The sequence below is a fragment of the Urocitellus parryii genome, chromosome 7 (assembly GCF_045843805.1).
Source record: "Urocitellus parryii isolate mUroPar1 chromosome 7, mUroPar1.hap1, whole genome shotgun sequence".
In the NCBI taxonomy this organism is placed as follows: domain Eukaryota; kingdom Metazoa; phylum Chordata; class Mammalia; order Rodentia; family Sciuridae; genus Urocitellus; species Urocitellus parryii.
In genome coordinates this window covers 81216735-81239483 of record NC_135537.1, presented here as the reverse complement: position 1 = coordinate 81239483, position 22749 = coordinate 81216735, and the positions used below count along the sequence as shown (strand labels likewise).

General features: G+C 36.7%; 1 protein-coding gene across 2 annotated transcripts in view; it reads left to right on the top strand.

Annotated features, from left to right (window-relative positions):
• The window catches only part of Spidr (scaffold protein involved in DNA repair), a 392656-nt gene that overhangs the window by 205446 nt on the left and 164461 nt on the right, over positions 1-22749 (top strand). The window lies entirely within an intron of this gene.

Sequence of the window (22749 nt, the reverse complement as noted above, 5' to 3'; positions counted from 1 at the left end):
GCATAGTTTCTTAATAAGTAAAATGTAGATAAAAATAAAATGTTAATGTTAAATTTGAAGAAATATAGTGTATGAGTATCCTCCCAACCTAAGAACAAGGAAGGGACTTTCCCCATCTCGAGTTCTTGTCTCTCATTCCCCACCCTTTCCCCAGTTCTGGAGTTGTATTTAGGACTAGAGACTTAGTCTACATGCCAGGGATCAAATCCTGAGACTTCCCTGAGAAAAATGTCCATAGCTTTAGCCCAGACTCTTAAATGCAAACAGCCTTTATCTGTGTCTCTTTCTGCCAGTTCCAAAGCCTTGGGTCCAAGGTCCCCCAATACAGCTGGGGGATTATTTGTAGTGGATCCAAGTTAAAATTATTTTATACACCCATATATTCATTCAGGCAACATTTTAGGAGCACTTATGGAATAAAGACCTTACCAGAAGCTCTAGGAAATTGTGGTACATAGTAGATGCTCAGTAAATTTTAGCTATTTTATTATTTATAGTAAATGATTATGCTTTCCATAGTATAGTAAGTTTTTAAAAATCTGAAAAAAAGATGCCATAAAAGTAGGAAGGGAGACTATTAGAGAGAAGGAATTAAGGGGAGGGAGAAAAAGAGAGCAGGAAAGGTATGGAGTAGTGAAATTGATCGAATTATGTTTTTTATGTATATAAAAATATGAGACAGCGAGACCCACTGTTCTGTATAAATAATATGCACCAATTTAGAAAATAACGGATATGTCCAGGAATTCTTTAAAGATATTGAGAGGAAAGAATAAGAGTCAACCCGTTTTTTTTTTTTTTTTTTTTTTTTTTCTTTCAGTCCTGGTGATTGAACACAGGGGTGCTCTGCTACCACTGAGCAATACTCAGACCTTTTTTTTTTTTTTTTGAGATAGGGTTTCACTAAACTGCCAAGGCTGGTCTTGAACTTGTGATCCTCCTGCCTCAATCTCCTGAGTAACTTGGATGACAGACCTTTGCTACCACACCAGGCTAGGATCAGTCCATTAAGCTTCTGCTCAGTAAAATCACTTCTTGCAGACTGCCTCTTGATACATATTGAGTGACAGTGAGTTTAAAGTTCTCCTGCTGGCATACATGCATTCTTTGTTTCATTTAATAAATATTTTTTAGAGTGTTAAGTGCTGGGTCACCATTATGTCAGGATTTTGATGGAGCTAACACTTCTTTGAGCAGGAAGCTACAGTGCAATGGGTTGAATATGCAGGAACACATGCAGGGAGCACAGGAAAGCAAAGGGGCCCCTCAGATGCCTTCTCACAGGATACAGCTGTGCTGAGCTGGGAAGGAGGAGCTGACGGGACTAGTCAGGATTGAGGAGCAAGGGAAAATGTTTAGGAGAAAAATAATTTTCCGGAGTAGAAGGAGAGTGCTAATTGTGGAGGGGAAGAGGTATGGCTAGGATGAAATTAGAGTGCTTGCTGCATACAGTATGTGAAGGACTTGTACTATGAGCAAAGAGTAGGTGCTGTCTGAGAAACAGAAAGGGCAGCGGAGGATACTCATTAGGTCTGTGAATAAGAAAACCCACTAGAGATAGTGTGAAGAATGGATTAGAGCAGGTCAAATGTCATGCACAATGACAGTTGTCCCTCTGAAGAGGTTTTTGCAGTGAATTGAGGTGAAAGAGTAGAAGTAAGAGAAGATGGAAGCCATGAGAAAAGGGATTAGTCTTGAGAGTGCTTATGAGAATGAGTGTTAGGATGTGACAGGTCTTACCTGGAAAGTTTAGGGCTGATAATAATGGGTAGATAGGAAAACAGGAGAGGCTGTTAAGTGCAAATGCACTCAGTGTGTTTTAACATCAGCTGAACTGTGGCTGCTGAAAGTGAGGAGCCTAAGCATAGCTTGTACCCAAGTAGAGTGTCTGCTCTGCACAGAAGGAGACAAGGGGAAATCCCTGTGGCAGAACTGCCATCATCCCAGAAAGGACATTTGATGTTAATTCTGAGCACATGGTCACTGTGATTCAAGTCCTTAAGGTTTTGCCTCAAAAAAGTGGCTTGAGTGTTCATAAGCACTCATCCCTCCATTAAAAAGAAATCTCAGTCAAATGCTCAATGTGTGATCCTAGTGTGACATCAGATGGACCTTCCAAGATAAATTACCTATAAAATGTATATCCAAATGTTCTAAGGTTATATTCAAACATGTTGAATATAGGGGAATGTTTACCACAGGCAAATCATAGGCAACAGGGTTGGTTTTTTAATAATTTGTCTAGAGCCTGTTTCATTAGTAGATGCCATTGTTCATAGAGGTCATTCCTAGCATAGTCTTAGCTTAGGGGTAATAAAATAATACATGATTCGCTTTTTTTGTGTGTGTGGTACTAAGGATTGAACCCAGGGGTGCTCTAGCACTGAGCCATTTTCCCAGCCCTTTTAGAGTCTATCTAATAAGTTGCCCAGACTGGCCTCAAATTTACAATCTTCCTGTCTTAGCCTCCTGAGTGTCTGGGATTACAGGCATGCACTACCACCTGGCTTATATAATTGTCTGCTTTTGATTAATTTTTTCTATTCTTTGTTTGTGTTAGGTAGACATGCATCTCATTCAAAAGTAGTACAATGTCAGTGAGATAAAATTTTAAAAGAAAGAGATATGGAGCACAATTCTGTTTTACTTGGCTGAAAAGATAGCTGATATGTTGAGAGACAGTTTCCTCCTGGCTCTGACTCTACTTTGGTGCACTTTCTGTCACAGTATCATAAACAGATGTCTATAACAAGCTTATGGAACAATCCAAAGCTTACTTCCACTCCCCAAGCAAAGGGGAAGAGCACAGGTAAGAGCTGGAATAGATGTTGCTGCTGAGATTTCTCTCCCAAGTGACAAAACTGCAGTGATTAGCAGTGGATGGCAGATGGCCTTAAGGCAGCCTGCTCTTCCCAGACTGGGAACAGGAGAAGACCAGAGTGATTACCAGGAAGGAATTCTGCACACATAATAGATGAAAGTTTTGTATTGTAACCTTAAAAAAAAAAAAGTAATTTAGGGAGGAGTAAGGTTTACCAGTTTAAAAAATAGAGTAACTTACCCCATGTATATATAATATGTCAAAATACACTCTACTGTCATGTATATCTAAAAGGAACAAATAAAAAATGTTTAAATAGTGTTATTGTACTCAAGAAATGGGCAACATTTAATAAAATTTACAATTCTAACAGTGCTATGAGGATTGTGGTAGTTTCTTTAATGATTACTATCCAGTTTTTCTTAGTTTATTTCTCAAATCATGTGTAGTTAGAGCATCTGGCATTATTCTAGAGGCAGAAAGCTGAGATATTTTCAGTTTCCAAGATATGATGTCTCACTGTGCTTTGAACTTTAAAATGAATTATAGGAAAAATAAATTGTGACCATCAACCTAAAAAGGTGAATTCTTCTTATTTGAAGTTCAGGAAGGAAGAAAAAATAAATTAATACCTTGAGGAAAATTTTCCCTCATTTTACCACTGTTTGTCTGTTTAAAATCTATTCACTGAATCTCCATGAGATCCTGCCTAATGTTCAGTACTGTGTAAGGCACTGAAGATTCAGGAATGAATGTAAAGAAAAGACAAGATGCATTTAGTGTCCAAAGTAGAAGATTTGGAGAATGCAATTTAAAATGTTGTCATATAGTGTTCATAGAATTGTGTAAAGGCTGTATCTTAGACACAAACATGTTTGTCTTTTAATGTGTAGGTTAAGTATTTAATTAGATGTCTATGTCTCAATAATCTAGGAAGGAAATGTCCTAAATCCCTAGATGTAATTGCATATATAATTTCATTAAATATAAGGTCTGTACTTGAAACTTTCTACCTCTTACAAGTGAGGAAATTCCAAGCATTCTGGTGTAACAGATAGTTTCAGTGGGTACCTGGTAGATGACATCAAATGTCAAAATGTTAAACAGCTTCATTCACATAAACTGAAAATGTATAATACAGATTGTGTAAGTGTTTTTGGTGTTCTCCATGATGAGTGGGCAGGCAACTGAGCTCCCCCATTACCTATCTGGGTTTCAGAGTGTGTGCAAGGCACAGCAGAGGGTCAAAAACAGGCAGTAGTCCCTACTGTCCAGGCCAGGAAAGGTAGCAGCTATGGTCCATGATGATTCCTAGGGCCCTTTGACATGACTCTTCTTTATTCTTTTGTAATGAGGAATTCCTTCATTGAGAACAGAATGGTTTGTCAGATGAAAATTGTAGCTCACATATTGACAAGATTGTTAGATGTCCAAACTTTATAGGCTTTAATATTAATTTTATTAACTTTGTCATATTTTTTTCTGATGGAGTATTGATAAATGCAACCATCCTTTGTTACAAAAGCAGAAGTACTAACAAAAGAGGACTTAAAGAGTTTTGAGAGAGTTTTTTAGGGGTGAAAGTAGTGGTTTATAGCTACACAGGTACCTTGGTTACATAGGTTATTTGTATTTGCTGAAACTCATTGACTGTTCTTTTGAAAGTTGTGCATTCCGTTATATGTAAATTTTGTCTCTAAAAACAACTTTTGAACTCCAATTAATAATACACAAGCTAAAGCATTTGAGCTAAAGCTGATGCCGATAATGTACTTTGAAATACATCAAACATAAGTTAGACTTACTGAGGTTAGAGAAAGAAGAATGTTAAGCAAGTATAGTACAATGCTAATGCTAGAGTCTAGGGGATACTTCTTGTAAAATTGTTTCATTTTTGCTATATGTTTGAAATTTATCCTAATACAAATGATAGAACAAAAAGAAGACTTATGGGGATAGAAAACAGGAAATGTAGGGATGTTTTCTGGTCCTAAGGCTCTAGCTATAAACAACTAATGGGAGATGGTTGTATGTACAAATAAAATCAGAATCCACGAGGTCCCAGGGCCGTGGCTGAGGACAGAGCCCTGAGGAGCACCAAGGGCTACGCTTACTAGATAGGAATTTCCTCTAGGGCACTGTTTTTTGCCAGCAGCTATATTTCTACCCCTAGCATAGTGCCTGCTTCTGTGTTTGTGCCTTATCTATTGAATAGTGGCAGACAGAATGAGTACAGAGGAAAAAGAATAGTGGAGATAGGAAAACATTTTTGGGAGACCAGCACATAAAAGTGATATAGACAATTGTATGATCAACAAGGTTGACACTACATAATTAACACTATATAATTGAAGTTGATCAAGAGAAAGTCTGTAGAGATAGTAAAATTTTTAGTCTCAATGGACTTTTCGGGTTGATTATTCATGTTCTAGTTTGTTTGCTTGCTTGTTTGTTTGACATGCGGGCATAAACTCTTCTGGCCTCAAACAGACCTGCCTCAACCTCCCAAATAGCTGGAACAGTTGGTGTGCACTACTGCATCTGGCTAGTAGTATCTTATCGCTTTTAATGTGCAGACTTAGTTTGTAGTTTACTTAATGGTACAAAATAAATGTGGTGGATGGGTATTTGAACCTAAAGTTTGCCTTTCCCTTCTATTACTGATAATTGGTAAACCTGTGCAAGTTATAGTTAGTTGGCAGTTCTGTTCTCACTGTTTACCTCTGTCCTTTGGAATCTTCTCCCAAACATTTATTTGCTTATATCCTTTGCAAAGCCCTTTAAATGACATCACTGCCTTCTTTCATTGTATTCTTCAGGATCCATATTCTCCTCAATCTCTTGTACACAGATCAGTTTCTCGTTGCTGCTTCTCCTCTAAATGAGAGCATCTCCTGCTTTGCCTTCTCAGATACAGGGCCAGCAAACACTGGAGCAGGTGTTATATAGTAGGCATGTAGGTAGACCTACCTGTAGGGGCATAGATAGTCCCCTTAGCTTGCTGCCTAGTGAGGGAAAGGTATAGCTGAATAGGCAACTTCTAGTGAGAATTGTCATGGGAGAGGTTTCTGTGGGGCATCAAAGGGACACTGGACACAAGCACAGGCTTCAGAGATGCTTCCTAAAGAATGAGAAGCCAGAAGACCCTGAGTTGTGGGTTAGCCCCTTAAGCCCTCCAACCTCTGCATTCCCATGGCACAAGTTCTTTCCCTCTTCTGATGTAATTGCCATCCCAGAAATAAGCTAAAGGAACTGATGGCCCATTTAGGACAGGTGGTTGCACAGAGATTATCCCTGAAGTTGAACTCCAAAGATAAGAAGGAAAATTTGTGATCTTGTCTCTAAGGTTAGATGTGAAACTTACGTGTATGTTCTTTTTTCTAGGGAGGTGGTCACTTTATATGTGATCATCACAGGTATCTGTGACCCAAAATAAAATCAGCAATTACTGCGATAAGGCACTAAGGCATATTATAATCATGGTCTAAAAAACCTTCATCATTTTTGCTATAAATGTCATGTTTAAATGGGTAGTATGGAGGGCAGGAGCAGCTACTGTCTTGCTTGCCTTGAATCCCAGAAGGGTATGACATTCAGAGATTTAAAGCATCCCAGTACTGAACCTTTTGTTTTTAAAGTAATTTTATACCAGGGATTCTAATTATATAATAACCTTCAGAAAGGCCACAAAAGGCCTCCACCTCAAACCTACGAATCCATGAATTCATGAACCCACATTATACCACCCCTACATTGTACTTTCTCTCTAATCTACAAAGACAAAGCCTGCACAACTACACTCTCCATGTACCAGATTCTCACCTTCTCCACGTCACCTGAAGAAACAGGACCTGATGTGGCAAGAGTGGCCCTTGTTCCTGTTCAGCAGCAAAGCCCCAACCTAAGTAACCCATCTTTAGCCCACAATATGACTGTCCTCTCATTTCCTTTTCCATCAATCACAGATATGGCCTGGACTCCATCACCCCTAATTTTATTCTTCTCAAGCTATAAAACCAGCATCTTGCTTGTCATCAAGGCTTTTTTTCTCTCTACAGAGGGGTTTATTTTGAAAATCTGTCAGGTCTCATCTTCAAGAAGCAGATAAGCCATGGTGTATTTTGGCCCTAATGAATTCACTTCTGCACCTTGGTGATTGTAAATCAGTGGTTAGCATAGTAGACCAAATTATACAGTACAAACAAGTACCTTTTCTTATAGACTGTCCCTCCAAAATGACTCGTTGGCTTTCATTTCATGACTACATTTTTCCCTCTGGCATTTCAGTGGCCTCCAGCTGGTTACCTATCCACTTTCTGGGCCCTTCTTTCTTCAAGCACTTTAGATCCTACTTCTGGTGTTGCCACAGCCCTGATGTAAATTTAGGAAGTATAGCTTTGGCCATGTTGCTAACCTACTCAAAAATCTCAGGTGGTTCCTTATGGCAGGTAACATCAGAGCCTGCTTTTTCATGTACACATTAAAATTTCTTTCACACAACTTGTTCAAGTGCATTTTTTGTTGTTCTGCTACTAGTTCCGTGGCCCAGTTAATGAACCAACTCAATATTCCTGGTATTTCAACCCTTATTCTGCCTGGAATGTCTTTGACTCTTCATTTACGATGTCTCAAATTCCACTTCTTCATGAAGTCTCTTGTGATTCTTTCCAGCTGGATGGCTGTCTCCAGTGTTTGAACTCTTGCAGTTTTGGGGGTTTTGTTGTTGTTGTTGTTGTTAAACTAATGCTTCTCATACAGCACTGTCATATTCTGCTTAATGCAAGAGTTGCATATAGCATATAGCTGCTTTGTAGGTTTCAAGCTCCTTAAGAACAGAAACTATGGATATGGCTCTGTGCCATACAAAAGAACAGATCTTCTCTGATAGAATTTGCTATAATGTAGAGGAAAAGTCATTTATTCCATACAGACTTACCTTTAAACCTACAACAAATAAGAAACCCAGAGATAAGGTCACAAATACCACTTTTAAAGATAGTATTAAAGCAGATTTAAAACTTGTTTCCTAGAAAATATTTAAGAAAGAAAATTAATGCTGTGAGACTCCAAAAATAAGATGATCTTCAAAGTATTATTCTGTATTTCGAATACTTTGAGATTAAATGAGAAAATGTTACGTGTAGATGCATTCTTACATTTTGAAGACCTGTTTTATTTCTCAGTAGCACTATGAAAGTAAAGTTTAGAACTCTGGGAGAAGCTATCATATTGGGCCTAGGAGCAGAGACCTGAGTCTGGGTGGGGCTAGCAGTTCTCTGCAGCCCTAGGTGGAAGCAGCAGGGGCAGTACTAGGGATTGAAGTCCGGGGCACTGGACCACTAAGCCATATCCCCAGCCCTATTTTATATTTTTTTTATATTTAGCAACAAGGTCTCACTGAGTTGCTTAGTGCCTCACTTTGCTGGGGCTGCCTTCAAACTCGCCATCCTCCTGCCTCAACCTCCCAAGCCACTGGGATTATAGGCATGCACCACTGCGCCAGTCAACTGCAGCATCTTTCTAATGCATATTTATGTATCAGAATTCACCTGGCTCTTACTAAATGAGCATTTTATTTAATTACATTCATATCATCTGAGACTAAGCATATTGGGACTTTTCATCTCGTTCTTTCTATCCCTGTACTCTGAGATGTTACAGGCATCATCTAATAGGATTTAAGTACGGCAGGCATATGACAACCTCTTTTTTAAAAAAGTATTTAGATATAATTAACATAACATATTCATCATTTTAAGGTATACATTTCAGTGGTTTTTGATAATTTATAGAGTTTTACAACTGTCGTCATAATCAATTTTACAATCACCTCCAAAAGAAAGCCTATACCATTAGCAGTGACTTTTCATCCCTCTCAAGCCCCCAACACTAGGTAATCAGTAATGTACTTTCTGTCTCTATGAATTTGCCTACACTGGACATTTTATGTAAATGAGATTCAATATATGTTCTTTTGGAAATGGCTTCTTTTTTAGCATAATGAATTTAAGTTTCCTCCTTGTGGCACATGTCAAATATTTCAGTATATGAATATATCACATTTTGTTTATTCATCTTTTGGTGGACATTTGGATTATTTCTCCTTTTGGCTATTATGAATAATACTACAATGTACAAGTTTTTATGTGGATGTAAGTTTTTATTTCTCTTGAACATACACCTAGAAGTACAATGGCTGGGTCAAATGGCAACTCTTATGTTTAACATTTTAAGTATCTACCAAATTATTTTTTCTGAGCAGCTGCACCATTTTATATTTTACCAGCATTGTATATACATACCAGTTTCTACACAACCTTATCAGCAATTCATATCATCTGTCTGTTTTGATTGTAGGCATCCTATTGGGTATAAAAGAGTATTTCATTATAGGTTTGATTTTCATTTCCCTAATGCATGATTATTTGAGGGATCTTTCCATGTGCTTCTTGGCTATTTGTTTATCTTCTTTAGTCAAATATCTACAAATGCCTTGCCCAATTTTCAGTTTTTGGTGGTTTTTTTTTTTTTAATGAGTTGTAAATGTTCTCTATATATCCTTGGAATATGTTCCTTATCTAAATTTTATGATCTAAAACATTTTCATCCATTCTGTAAATTATCTTTTTACTTTACTGATAAGAGTCCTTTGACACAGAAATGTTTTTTTTAAATTTTTTTAACTTGTAGGTGGACACAGTACCTTTATTTTATTTATTTATTTGTATGTGGTGCTGAGGATCGAACCCATATATGCCAGGTGAGCACTCTGCCTCTGAGCCACAACCCCAGCCGCAGAAGTGTTTTTATTTAGAAGACATCCAATTTATCTTTTTGTTATTTCATGTGTTTTTAATATATCTAAGAAACTATTCCCTGATACAAGATCTCAAAGATTTTCTTCTTTGTTTTCTTCTAAAAATTTTATAGTTTTAGCTCTTATATTTAAGTTTGTGATACATTTTGAGTTAATTTTTATGTGTGGTGTTAAAAAGAGTCCAATTTCGTTCTTTTGCTTATGGATATCCACTTATTTCAGCACCATTTTTTAAAAGATTATTCTTTTCCTGGTGAATTTTCTTGACACCTATTTTGAAAATCAATTGACTTTAACAAGGATCAATTCTTTTCTATTAATTAATATCAGCCCGATCCATGTTACTAATGATCCATTCTTTTGCCAGAACCAATCTGCCTTGATTACTATTGTCTTAAGTTTTAAAATCAGAAAGCATTAGTATTCCAACTTTGTTCTTTTTCAATATTGTTCTGGTTGTTTCGGGTCTCTTGCATTTCCATATGAATTTTAGAATCAGCTAGCCTTTTACAAAGATAGGGTTGAGGTGAGTCTTCAGATCAGCTTAGCATTGCTATCTTAATAATTGTGCAGGGCGTGGTGGCACACACCTGTAATCCCAGCAGCTCCGGAGGCTGAGACAGGAGGATCAAAAGTTCACAGCCAGCCTCAGCAAAAGTGAGGCACTGAGCAACTTAATGAGACCCTGTCTCTAAATAAAATACAAAATAGGGATGGGGTTGTGGCTCAGTGGTCAAGTGCTCCTGAGTTCAATTCCCGGTACCCCTCAAAAGAGAATTTTAATTCTTGATTGGGATATAGTTCAGTGGTAGAGTACTTGCCTAGCATGTACAAGACCCTGGGTTTGATTCCCAGCACCAAAATAAAAACAAACAAATTTTTAAAAATTAAAACTTAATTCTTCAAATCTGTGCATATGAAGTGTGAAGTCTTTTTTCATTTATTACACTATTCTTTAATTTTTCTTAACAGTGTTTTGTAGTTGTCAAAAAACAAGTTTTGTACTTTGTTAAACTTGTTGCTTTTTTTATACTATTAAAATATTTTTGTTCTTAATTTGAACAAATTTTTGTTCTTAATTTTATTTTTATATTGGTCATTGGTAGTATATAGAAATAAAACTGATTTTTGCATATTGATCTTATGTCTTATAAATTTGCTGAACTCATTTATTATTTTAATAATTTTACAGGATTCCTTAGGATATGCAAGATTATGCCATCGGGCTAATAGTTTTACTTCTTGCTTTCCAATGTAAATGTTTATCAGATAGAGGAAGTCCTTTTTGTATTCCTAGTTTATTATTTTTTCCATGAATTAGTGTTGAAGTTTGTCAAATAACCTTTCTGTGTTTATTTAAATGATTTTGTTGTTTATTCTAATGAGATGATTATATTACATTAATTTAGATAATTATATTACACTAATTATCATTATTCAAATGATAAACCAACTTAGCATTCCTGGAATAAATCCCATTTAGATCATGGTGTATAATTCTTTCTGTATGTGACAGGATTTGATTTGTTCATGTTTTGTGAGTGTTTATAACTTTTTTTTTTTTTTGTACTAGGGATTGAACCCAGGAGCACTTTTATCACTGACCTACATCCTCAGTTCGTTTTATTTTTTAATTTGATATAGGGTCTTGCCAAGTTGCCCAGGCTGGCCTTCAAGTTGGGACTCCTGCCTTAGTCTCCCCAGTTGCTAGGATTTTATGCCTTGTTATTGCTAAGGGGTTTTACTTTATACTCCTACGAGATATTTGCCTGTAGTTTTCTTTTCTTGTGATGTCTTTGATTTTGTATAAAAGAAATGCTGATCTTATAAAATAAGTTGGTAAGTGCTCCCTACTCGTTTTTTGTAAAGAGTTTGTAAACTATTTTGAATTCATCTTTAAACATTTGGTAGACTTCACCAGTGAAGACCAGGCTTTTGTTTGCTGAAAGTTTTAAAATTACATACTCAGTTATTTTTTATAGGTTTACTTAGAGAGTTTGTCTTTCTAAGATTTTTGTTCACTTTATTTCAGTTTTCTCATTTTTTGCCATACAGTTTTTCACATTGATTCCCTTTAGTGTATCATGTAACTCCTTTGATTTCTGTGAGATTGGAAGTGTTTCACCTTTATCTTTCTTTCATTCATGATTTTCGCAATTTAAGTCTTTTCTCATTTTTTCTTGGCCTAGCTAATGATTTGGCAACTTTGTTATCTTATAAGGTATCATTCTTTGATTTCCTTTATTGTTTTTCTGTTCTCTTGTTTTATTTATTTCTGCCTAATCTTTATCATTTTCTTTCTTCTTTAAAGTTTGAGTTTACTTGTCTATTTTTCAAGCTTCTTAATATGAACGTTGAGGGTGATTTGAGATTTTTTTTTTTAATATGAGGCATTCACAAATACAAATATTTTCCAAGCACTGCTTTAGTTGAATGTCATAACTTGTGTTGTGTTTCCCTTTTCATTCCTCCTAAAGTATTTTCTAATTTACTATGATTTTTCCTTTGACTCACTGGTTATTTAGAAGTATGCTAATTTCCACATATTTGTGAATTTTCCAAACTTTCATTACTCTTGTTTTCAAATGTCATTTCATTATTGTAGAAGATATGTTGCCTGTTTTAATCTTTTTAAAATATCTTTAATTAATTAATTAATTTTATTATGTGGCGACAAGGATGGAACCCAGTGCCTCAAACAAGCCAGGCAAGCACTCTATCACTGAGCTAAATCCCAGCCCCTGATTTTAATCTTTTGAAATTTACAGAGCATATAGTCTGTGTGGAGAATGTCTATGTGAGTATAAATAATATGGGATCTGTTATGAAAAATTTTTACAATTTTTCATTTCACAGAGTTTTTAATTTCATTTGATCTTTTGATAAGGCTTGCTGGGCTTATTAGTTAGGCAAGTGTAGAAAGTTTCATTTAAATTGAGATTGTATGTAAATATAATGTTTTACTGGCCTTAGAGTATCTCACTTTATCTTGTCTGGTCATTGGACAGCTGCTATTCAGGCATTATTCTAAAATGACAGGCTATTAAGGCAACTATGTAAGTCTTCATTTGGAAAGCCTGTTCATTATGCTAATTAACAAAGTGATATATAAAAAACTCAGAAAACAACACCCCCCCCGAAAAATAATAATAACCCAGTCAATAAATGAACAAAGGAATTGAACAGGCACTTCACAGAAGAAGAAATACAGTTGATCAACAAATATATTAAAAGTGTTCAGCATCTCTAGCAATTCAAGAAATACAAATCAAAACTACTCTTAAGATTTCATCTCACTCCAATCAGAATGGCAGTTACCAAGAATACAAGCAACAGTACGTGTTGGCAAGGATGTGGGGGAAAAGGTACACTCATACATTGTTGGTGGGGCTGCAAACTGGTGTAACCACCATGGAAAGCAGTATGGTAATTCCTCAGAAAACTTGGAATAGAACCACTATTTGACCTAGTGGTCCCACTCCTTGGTTTATAACTCTCAAAAGCTAAACTATGGAACCAACCTAGGTATCCTTTAACAGATGTATGGATAAAGAAAATATGTTATACATACACAATGAAATATTACTGAGCTTTAAAGACTTATGAAATTATGGCATTTGCCAGTAAATGGATGGAACTAGAGAATATCATGTTAAGCAAAATAAACCAATCCCAAAAAATCAACAGAGCCGAATGTTTTCTCTGATATATGGATGATAATTCACAAGGGGTGTGGGTGGCCTAGGGAAGAATAAAGTTACTTTGGTTTAGGTAGAGGGGAATGATGGGTGGCGAAGGGTATGGGGGTAGAAAGGATAATAGAATAAATCTGACATTATTACCCTAAGTACAAATATGACTACAAGACTGGTATGATTCTACATCATGTAAAACCAAAAGAATAAGAAATTATACTCCATTTATGTATGATGTATCAAAATATATTCTACTGTCATGTATAACTAGTTAACAATTTTTTTAAAAAAGAAAAAGAAAAACAAAATGAATTGTGGTAATTACATACAGTGATTCCTTACTGAAAGCAAGCATACATTTGTACAACAGATTGACTTAGAGGTATCCAGAGACAAGTGAATAAGCAAGATAGGGTACTGTTTTCTTTAGTAAATTGACCATAATCTCAATGGGTAGAAATATGAAAATGTCAAGAATTAACTGACTTTCAGTGTTGAAATGAAGAGGACGGATGTTATGTGTTTTCTCATCAGGCTGGAGAAAGGATTGTGTGCTCACTCACCCTTGTGCGCTTGTGTCTGTGCACCGCCCCCCTCCCCACCTCTCACACTGTCTGTCTTGCTCTCTTGCTCTCTCTCCCCACCCTCATTCAGTGACATGTCAAAGGGAAGCCTTTGTGTTGGCCAACTAATCTAATGTCTAATCGTTCTTTTTGTTTGTTTGTTTTGTTTTGTTTTTAGAGTGTACTGGGGATTAAACTTAATCACTGAGCCACATCCCCAGCCCTATTTTGTATTTTATTTAAAGACAGGGTCTCACTGAGTTGTTTAGGGACTCACTGTTCCTGAGGCTGCCTTTAAATTCAGGATCCTCCTGCCATTGGAGCCACTCTGAAGTCACTGGGATTACAGGAGTGTGCCACCATGCGCATCTTTTCCGTTCTTTTGTTTGCTTCATCCTCATACAACAAACATGGACATTGGCAGTTATTTTATGTTGATTAATTAGGGTCAGTAATTTAGTTGTTGGTAGATCTTTATTTTATTCATTTATATGAGGTGCTAAGAATCTAACCCAGTGCCTTACATGTGCTAGGCAAGCGCTCTACCAATGAACCACAACTCCAGCCCTCAGTAATTTCTTTATCAACACAGTATGGGTTTAAATACACTCTTCTATGATCTAATACATTGTAATCAAATCAGTTTCTAAAGGCAACCCAGAATATTATTGAAAAAACTGTTTACTTAAAAAAACAATAATATAATTAAGTTATGGATTGCAAATAATACTCTCAGTGTTTATAAACCTTCCCATGTCGTCTCTAGGAAGGTTTCCCATGTGCTGTTGAATGTAATAAGACCAAATTCCTTGAACATCACTGTGTATATATCCTAGATATTTGGTGCTATTTTTTGGACTTATTATTTGCTATCTGGGATAGAGTATCATGTCTACTAGGTCCAGACTTGTAGTTTACCATACCAACTTAGAGTTGCCACATTTGTCTTTATGTTCAACTAGTCCATGGTGAACTACTCCATTTTATTTTCCAGTGACAAAACTGGAAGTATTGGCCAGATAGCCCAGCTGAGGATATAAGTATTTACTCTCTCTGAACTTTTAACTTTTGTTCATGCACTACTCAACCTACATGTGCACCCATCCTATAGCTTATACATGATATCAATGTATATAATTATTTTTTTTTTAGTGTTACCCTTTTAACTCATATAATGTCTCCTGGCCCATTATTTTCTCAATCTTAATCTATGAAATAGAATATTATACTTTCTGTATGTATGTGTTCAAACTATTTCTGTTTTTATTATCTCCTTTGATTCTTATAGTATTGCTGCATATCCACAGAGTTACCTACTACAGAATTCAGTCTGGGTTGTATAAGCAGGAAGAATATATTTGAATGCTGCTCACCTGGAAGTGAAGCAGGGAAAGTAGTGAAGCTAAGAAATAGTTTCAGCAAATAGTGCCATTGCAAGTGCATGCCACCAACACATTTGGCTTAAGCCTTTTATATTTCCAAACAACACAGCAACATCATGTTTATACTTGTCATGATACAGGTCTCCCTTATAGACATAACTAGGGGTTTTCTTACTCCCTACAGGGCAACCCTATATCTCTTCAGTTCCTTCAGTTAGTTCTACTAGTGCAGGCTCTAAAAATGTTGGCCTTTCCTTTAGTTTAGGCTCTATTCTGTCTTGGAATTCTGTAATTCTGTACCCTTGTCGAGTTAAATTGCAAGACTAAAATCACGAACACACCCTATGTAAAATATAGCAAAGGGAGAAAACATTGAGTTAATATGCATAAGCTAGATATCCTGAAAAGGGGGAAAAACATGCATAACTATTAAAACTCTTGTTTCTACAAGTGTTTTCTACCTGTTTAATGGTGTATTTGCCCTAAGGGAGCCAAAGTATGTTACCTGGTACATTGAACTTCACTTATAGTATTGCTGGCAGACAGGGAAGATAAATCCAAACCTAAGTGTATGTTCAAGGGAGAATACATTGTTGTGCTGCTCTGATAAAAGGAGATCAATGTAATTAGCATCCTACTCTGCCTCTGGATGGTCCCTCATGATTGAATGCTGCTCCAGTCAATTTGGATACTGTGTAGTGTTAATAAATAGGTTAGCCATGATAAAAAGCTGTTCGAGACGTTGCATTTACCACTGTGGTCACTTTGCTTATTAGCCCCAGACTACTGTCAAAAGTGTCAGACCAGGGCTGGAGTTGTAGCTAAGTGGTATACTGCCTGTCTGGCATGTGTGAGGCACTGGGTTCAATTCTCAGCACCATATAAAAATAAATTAAATAAAGGTCCATCAACAACTAAAAAAAAAATTTTTTTTAAAGGTGTCAGACCAATATTTTTGGGGGGAGAGAGGGTACTGGGGATTGAACTCAGGGACACTCAATCACTGAGCCACACCCCCAGCCCTATTTTATATTTTATTTAGAGACAGAGTTTCACTGAGTTACTTAGCGCCTCACTGTTACTGAGGCTGGCTTTGAACTCATGATCCTCCTGCCTTAGACTCCCAAGCCGCTGGGATTCAGTCCAATATTTATACAGTGATTTTTCACATCTACCTGGTTTTTTGAGTCTCCTGTCCAGTAAGCATTCAGGTAGAATACATATATTATCCCTCATTCTTTGTTCAAGATATCTATCCACATAAGTCTTCCCAACCATCTTGTTGCCAGTCCTTGTCTTTCTAAACTTTGGCTCATTGTAAATCACTGTATCTCTCAATGTAAGCTATCTTTGCTCTGGGGTCAGCTGGTCCATGAGATGTACCCTCAAAGAATGTTCCCTACAATCTAAGTAGTTGTAGTTGTCCAGCATCACATCAATCCTGGATCAGTGTGATCCATAACTTATACCATCTTCCCTGGGCAAACTGGACCTAAGATGTGCCACATGAAGCTCATCTTTTAGGGCTTTGTCTGGGAGAGTTATAAAGCTGTAACCATCTATATCCAGCCACTGCCCTATTATATCAGTCCATCTGTACCCCTTTTCTCCTCAGACAACTGGTCATACAGACTTTCTCGTGTGATTCTAAATGTGGGTTGAGTCAAGGACAGCAGATGTAGTAAGTATATTAAGAATTTAAGCTTCTTACTCACACTCAAATATGCTACTTACACAACTTTCACTTGAGGACACTGTTCCTGGGCATATTCATCTTTGTAGTCAGGTTAATCAGATAATACCCAGTTCATGAGTCCCGTGGTTAGATAGTATACTTTGCTCAAAGTTTCAGAGTTATACATATGGCCAGGTGTTTGATCCCCACTAGGACCCAGCATCAAGCCAGATTTATTTATTAAAAGGAAAACTTGCTGAATAGAGTATGACTTGGCCCCCAAACCTTGGGACTTTCCACTTTTCTAATTTGTCTCCATGTATCCTATTCAGCTATGAATATTCCCATTGATCACAAGACTGAGGAGAGAGTTGCTTGCAGTCTGCCCTGGCCCATAGGGAGAGCTTTTTCTCAGCTCTACTTTATGTTGGTAGTTTTATGTGTCACTAATATATTAGGGCAGTGCATTAAAGGTGACATGTGTTGCCTCCAAAATCCAGTAGGCATTTTTTTTCCTTTTTTTTTTTTTTTTTTTGGCTTTTCTTTTTTGGTAGAATTGGTGCAAAGTACATTTTTTTCACTTTGGAAGAAGCATCTAGTTCATTGCACCAATAGAAATTTTACTCAGAGAACAGGCTTCTGAATTTTTACAGTATTTATGTTCTACCCTCTGGCACATACTTATCTTACCAGGATATCTTTAGGTACCTATTAGTTTCTGCTAACAAATCAATTAGCATGATGTCATCTTGTCTTCTGAGGCAATAAAATGATTAATGTTCCTGTGGACTGGGTGAATGCACAAGTCTGGAATTAGCTAAAAGTATCCTGCTCCCCTGCTAGGTGAAAGCAAGTAGCTTTCTGCTTTGTCTGCTTAGTAGAATAGGAAAAAACACATTGTTTGTCAAATCAATAGCTGCACACCAGATAAAGAAATGTGTTGATTTGCTCTGGTGGAAACCACATCTGGATCAGCAGTTGCTATTGGAGATGCATACTGATTAAGTTTGTGGTAAACCACTGTCATTCTCAAAGACCTTAACATTTTTTGCATAGACCTAACACAAAAACTCTAGATAGGGCAGAGAGGTGGGAGGAAAAAGAAGGGGGCAGGGAATTAGCAAGGACGGTGGAATGTGATGGACATCATTATCCAAAATACATGTATGAAGACAAGAATTGGTGTCAGCATTCTTTATATATAACCAGAGATTTAAAAAAAAATAAACTGTGATGTATATGTATAAGAATTGCAATGCATTCAGCTGTCATTTATTTTTTTAATCAATTAAAATTTTTTTTTTAAAAGAAATGTTATAGGTGTCACTATCTCATACCTTTCAAATCTCCATGATGGCATTAATCTTTGTGCTTACTGCAAAAGAAGCAGCATTGTCATTTGGCAGAGAAGTTCAAAGCTTCTCTCTTCAGTTCATCTATTCATAATAATCCATATCACAGTAGTCCCCCATTACTCAAAGTTTTGCTTTCCACAGTTATAGATACCTTAAGTCAATTGCAGTCCAAAAATATTATGTGGAAAATTCCAGAAATAAACACTTTGTAAGTTGGGGAGTAGGGGGAAATTTTTGTTTTATTTTAGGTTGTTTTTGTTTGTTTGTTTGATACCAGGGAGTTAACCCAGGGGGCACTTAACCACTGAGGCACATTCTCCAATCCTTTTTTATTTCTTATTTTGAGACAGGGTCTCCTGAGTTGATCATGGTGTCCCAAAGTTGTTGAGTTCTGCTTTGAACTTGCGATCCTCCTGCCTCAGCCTCCCAAGCCTCTGGGATTATAGGTGTGCATCACTGTGCCCAGCAAGACTTCATAAGTTTTAAATTGTATATCATTCTGAATACCGTGATGAAATCTAGTGTAATTCTACCTGAAGCCAGGGAGCATCACCTTTATTCAGCATAGCCACAATTATACACTACCTGCCCATTAGTCACTTAGCCTTTTCAGTATCAGTTCAACTGTGGTAGTGTAGTGTTTTTATTCACATAACCCTTATTCTACTTAGTAATGGCCTCAAAGTGCCAGAGTTGTAGTGCTGTCAGTTTGGATGTAAAAAGAGAAGCTATGATGAAAATTCTTGATTTATTAAAAGAAAACCAAAAATTGAGGTTGCTGAGATCTATAATACAATAAGATACCGAGAGAAAGAGAGAGAAATCACATTCACATAATTTTTATTTCAGCATAAACTTTTATTAGTCATTATTATTAATCTCTTACTGTGCCTAATTTATAAATTAAACTTTCTCATGGTTATTTAAATATAGGAAAAGCCAGATAGGGTTCAATACTAGAAGTTTTGAAATATATCCCCACAGTTAAGGGAGGACTACTGTACATGAGTCCAGGCACAAATGTGGAAATTCTGTCTATTAGGTACAACATCCAATAAATCCTGAGAGCTTTGGTTATTTCCATTTCTCCTCAAAAGTAGCTGTATATCCATTTGGAAAGGGCAGAATGACAATTTTAAGTTACTTGGTGAGATTATTGAATACTCTTTCCTTAAAGGACTCAACCTCTCTCCTTTAGTTAGAGTCTGTAGACCACCAACTGACTCAGCTAGGCCAAGAAGAGGGACTGTTGGTACAGTCATGCTGGATCACATCAGGCCTCTGTCACTTGACTGACAGCTCAGACCAGAGTTTCCCACGCTTCTCAGCTATTCTGGTTCTAGGAACCCCCTCATTAACTGTCTATCACCAAATATCCCTATAACTTAAACCATTACTTTGGTCCTCTTGCTTATTATGTTCATCATGCATTATTTGCCTCCAGATACTTACTCTGTAGCCTCAACTGTTCCTGACCCTCATGAAAGTCAGGAAGCCCTGAGGCAGCATCTGCAATGCTGACCTTCCTGTCTGTGACCACCTGGGGTACAGCTAGGAGGTGGGTATGCAGGAGACATTATAATATCCCTAAGTCAAAAGACCTAGATGATTTGGCATCTAGGTCTTTTGATATTTGTTCTATGCGGAAGGTAGAAACTCGGTTACCTTGTTTTAGGGCCTAGGAGAATGCCATTTACAGGTGCATATTTTGACAACTGTGATGAATTTCCAGTTATATACTCTTGATATCTTTACCTAGTAACATGTTACAACACTCACCAAACAGAGAAGTCAAATAACATCTGAGAACTTTAATATCTTATAACCCTGTGATATAGTTAGAACAAGATTCTTAATAGTTTCATTATTAATTTAAGAAGTATAAATCACAATCTTGGCAAAATGTTATATGCCAACCATATGTGCAGTTTTCTATGTTCAGTATGTCTCATTATTAAAAATGAACCAACTGCTTTCTTAGTGTTTCTAAAGGGTTTGGAGACAGGGCTTCTAGGTGGTTTACTAGCCTGGTGATTGAAGCCCAAACTCTTCTGTTGTTCTTCTCAATCAGTCTACACTCTGATGCCTAAGATAAATGGACATCTGAAGATTGCTACTTACTTATTTTTCCCTTTTTTCCCCTCACAAAAATAAACAAACAAAAAATAGTTGTGAAGATTAACAGTAATGTCCCTTAGAAAGCCAGCTCTTTTTGTTCCTATTCTTTCTCCCTCTCTGGCTTTCTCTCTTGTCTTCCCTCCATCCCTCCACCCACCACCTTTCCACTGCATTCACAAGATACTGTCCATTTTTAAAGTACAATATGAAGGAGTTCTTAGTATGATTTAGTGCAGGCCCCAGCTGCTATCTCTTCTAGGGGTTTTGCTGGAGGCCAGAGCTTCCCGACAGCCCTGACTGTGGAGAGGTGGAATGTGGCCCTGACGTCAGGGCCGCTCCTGGGAATGTTTTGCATTCCTCTTCCTGGCAGTGGTCAGGTGGCTTCCAGCAAGAATGAAGGACAACAGCTTCCAAAGAAGAAAAAAAAGAGAGGAGGAAAAGAACAGTTTATAATCAAAGTATTGTGGGGAGGTACTTTTATTCTCAGCCAAAATTGAAATTAGAACCAGATGTCTTACATTTTGATGCTGCACAAACGCTAAATACATTTATTAATGACTGTAATAGCTGAGCTGTTTGGCTTTTCACTGAACTTAAATCTTGAAACTCTCTTTAAGAATTAGGGAAATTTTAACTGTGAAGGCAGCTTTCTAAATATAAAAGCAGGAAACCTGATGAGTGACACTATAGTTAATCTAGAGACTGTTTTAAGGTTTGTTAAACTTCTGAAAAGTCAACTTCTGGAGCAAAAAATCTCTGTGATCCATTAGGGTATTTTTTGCCAGTTACTGTGGTACATGCCCATGACAGCTACTCAGATGCTAAGGCAGGAGATAGCAAGTTGGATGCCAGCCTTGGCAACTTAGCAAGACTCTATCTCAAAAACAAATAAATAATTTTAAAATAAAATTACAAAAGGCTATCTATGGATGTAGCTCAGTATTAGAGGTCTTGCATTTAATCCCTAGTACCTGGGCCGGGGGAGGGGGGGATAGTATTTTGTGCTATTCAAATAAATTCAAGCCATTCTTTGTAAAGAGGCAAGTTCTATTTTAGCATTTGTTACTGTTTTTTCCTCAAATATTTACATTTCCAATGTTATTACTTCCCATTATATTACTGTTCAAACCAGATATTCAAAACAAAACTTACCAAATTCTTAATATAACAAACATATCTAAGGGTGCTAGAGCTATATAATGTGTGCAACAGATAAATGGAAAGGTAAACTTGTATTTTTCTCCTACCCACTGATGTACCTTTGTTCAAATTCATTATACTGATTTAGCTAATCCTGATTGTGTATCTACATTTTAAAATAAAATAATCTTTAAAATCAGTGCCTTTCATTAGCTTCTCATTTGTTTTGATATAACAGCAGTTATACTAACAAGAGTTCTCCAGTTTAGGTGAAATCTATTTGAATACTTCCTGTTATACATTAAAATGGAAAGCTGGCTTCCTGTTTTAGATCATGTTGCTGGTAAGGAATTTCCAGAAATGTGGAGAAGTGCTGACTCATAGTATACAGCGGACTAATCCAACAAAAGTAGGGATTGAGGGGGTTTTTTGAGCTCTTGGCTGAAGCAAGCAAAATATGTGAATATAATGTTCTTTTTTCTTTTTAGAGGAAGGAGTAACTGTTGCTTGGGGATGGGATCCTTGCTAATACCTTTAAGATGACTAAAAGTTCTTACATTAGGTGTGTGTCTGTAAATTTTTCTAGTTTTTTTTTCTGTAGTCACCAACTGTTGTCTTTTGCCACTTGCCTTTAAGATGACTAAAAGTTCTTAGGTTAGGTGTGTGTCTGTGAATTTTTCTAGTTTTTTTTCTGTAGTCACCAACTGTTGTCTTTTGCCACTTGCCCCACAGGTGAACCACATGGCTCTTTAGGCTACAGTATTGACTAACAGTGGGATCTAGAATATGTCAGTCACATTAACCCTTACATGTAGGGGGTTGGTCCAGAAAAAACTCCTGGTATTGCAACTTTTATGTTTATTATTACAAGTCTCTGGGCTGGGGTTGTGGCTCAGCAGTAGAGCACTTGCCTAGCATGAGCGAGGCCCTGGGTTCGATCAGCAACACCACATAAAAATAAATAAAGATATTGTGTCCAACTAAAAAATAAATATTAAAAAAAGAAGTCTCTGAATTGAATAACAGTTTACTAAAAACTTTATATATTAGCTGGCCAGAATTGAGGGGGGTGGTACAGAGATTTGTTGCCTGGCTCTGTCCTGTATGTTTTATATTTATTTGTTCAATTGTCTGAACCTAAATACTGATTAAGATTTCTTTGTCATTCAACATATTCATCAGC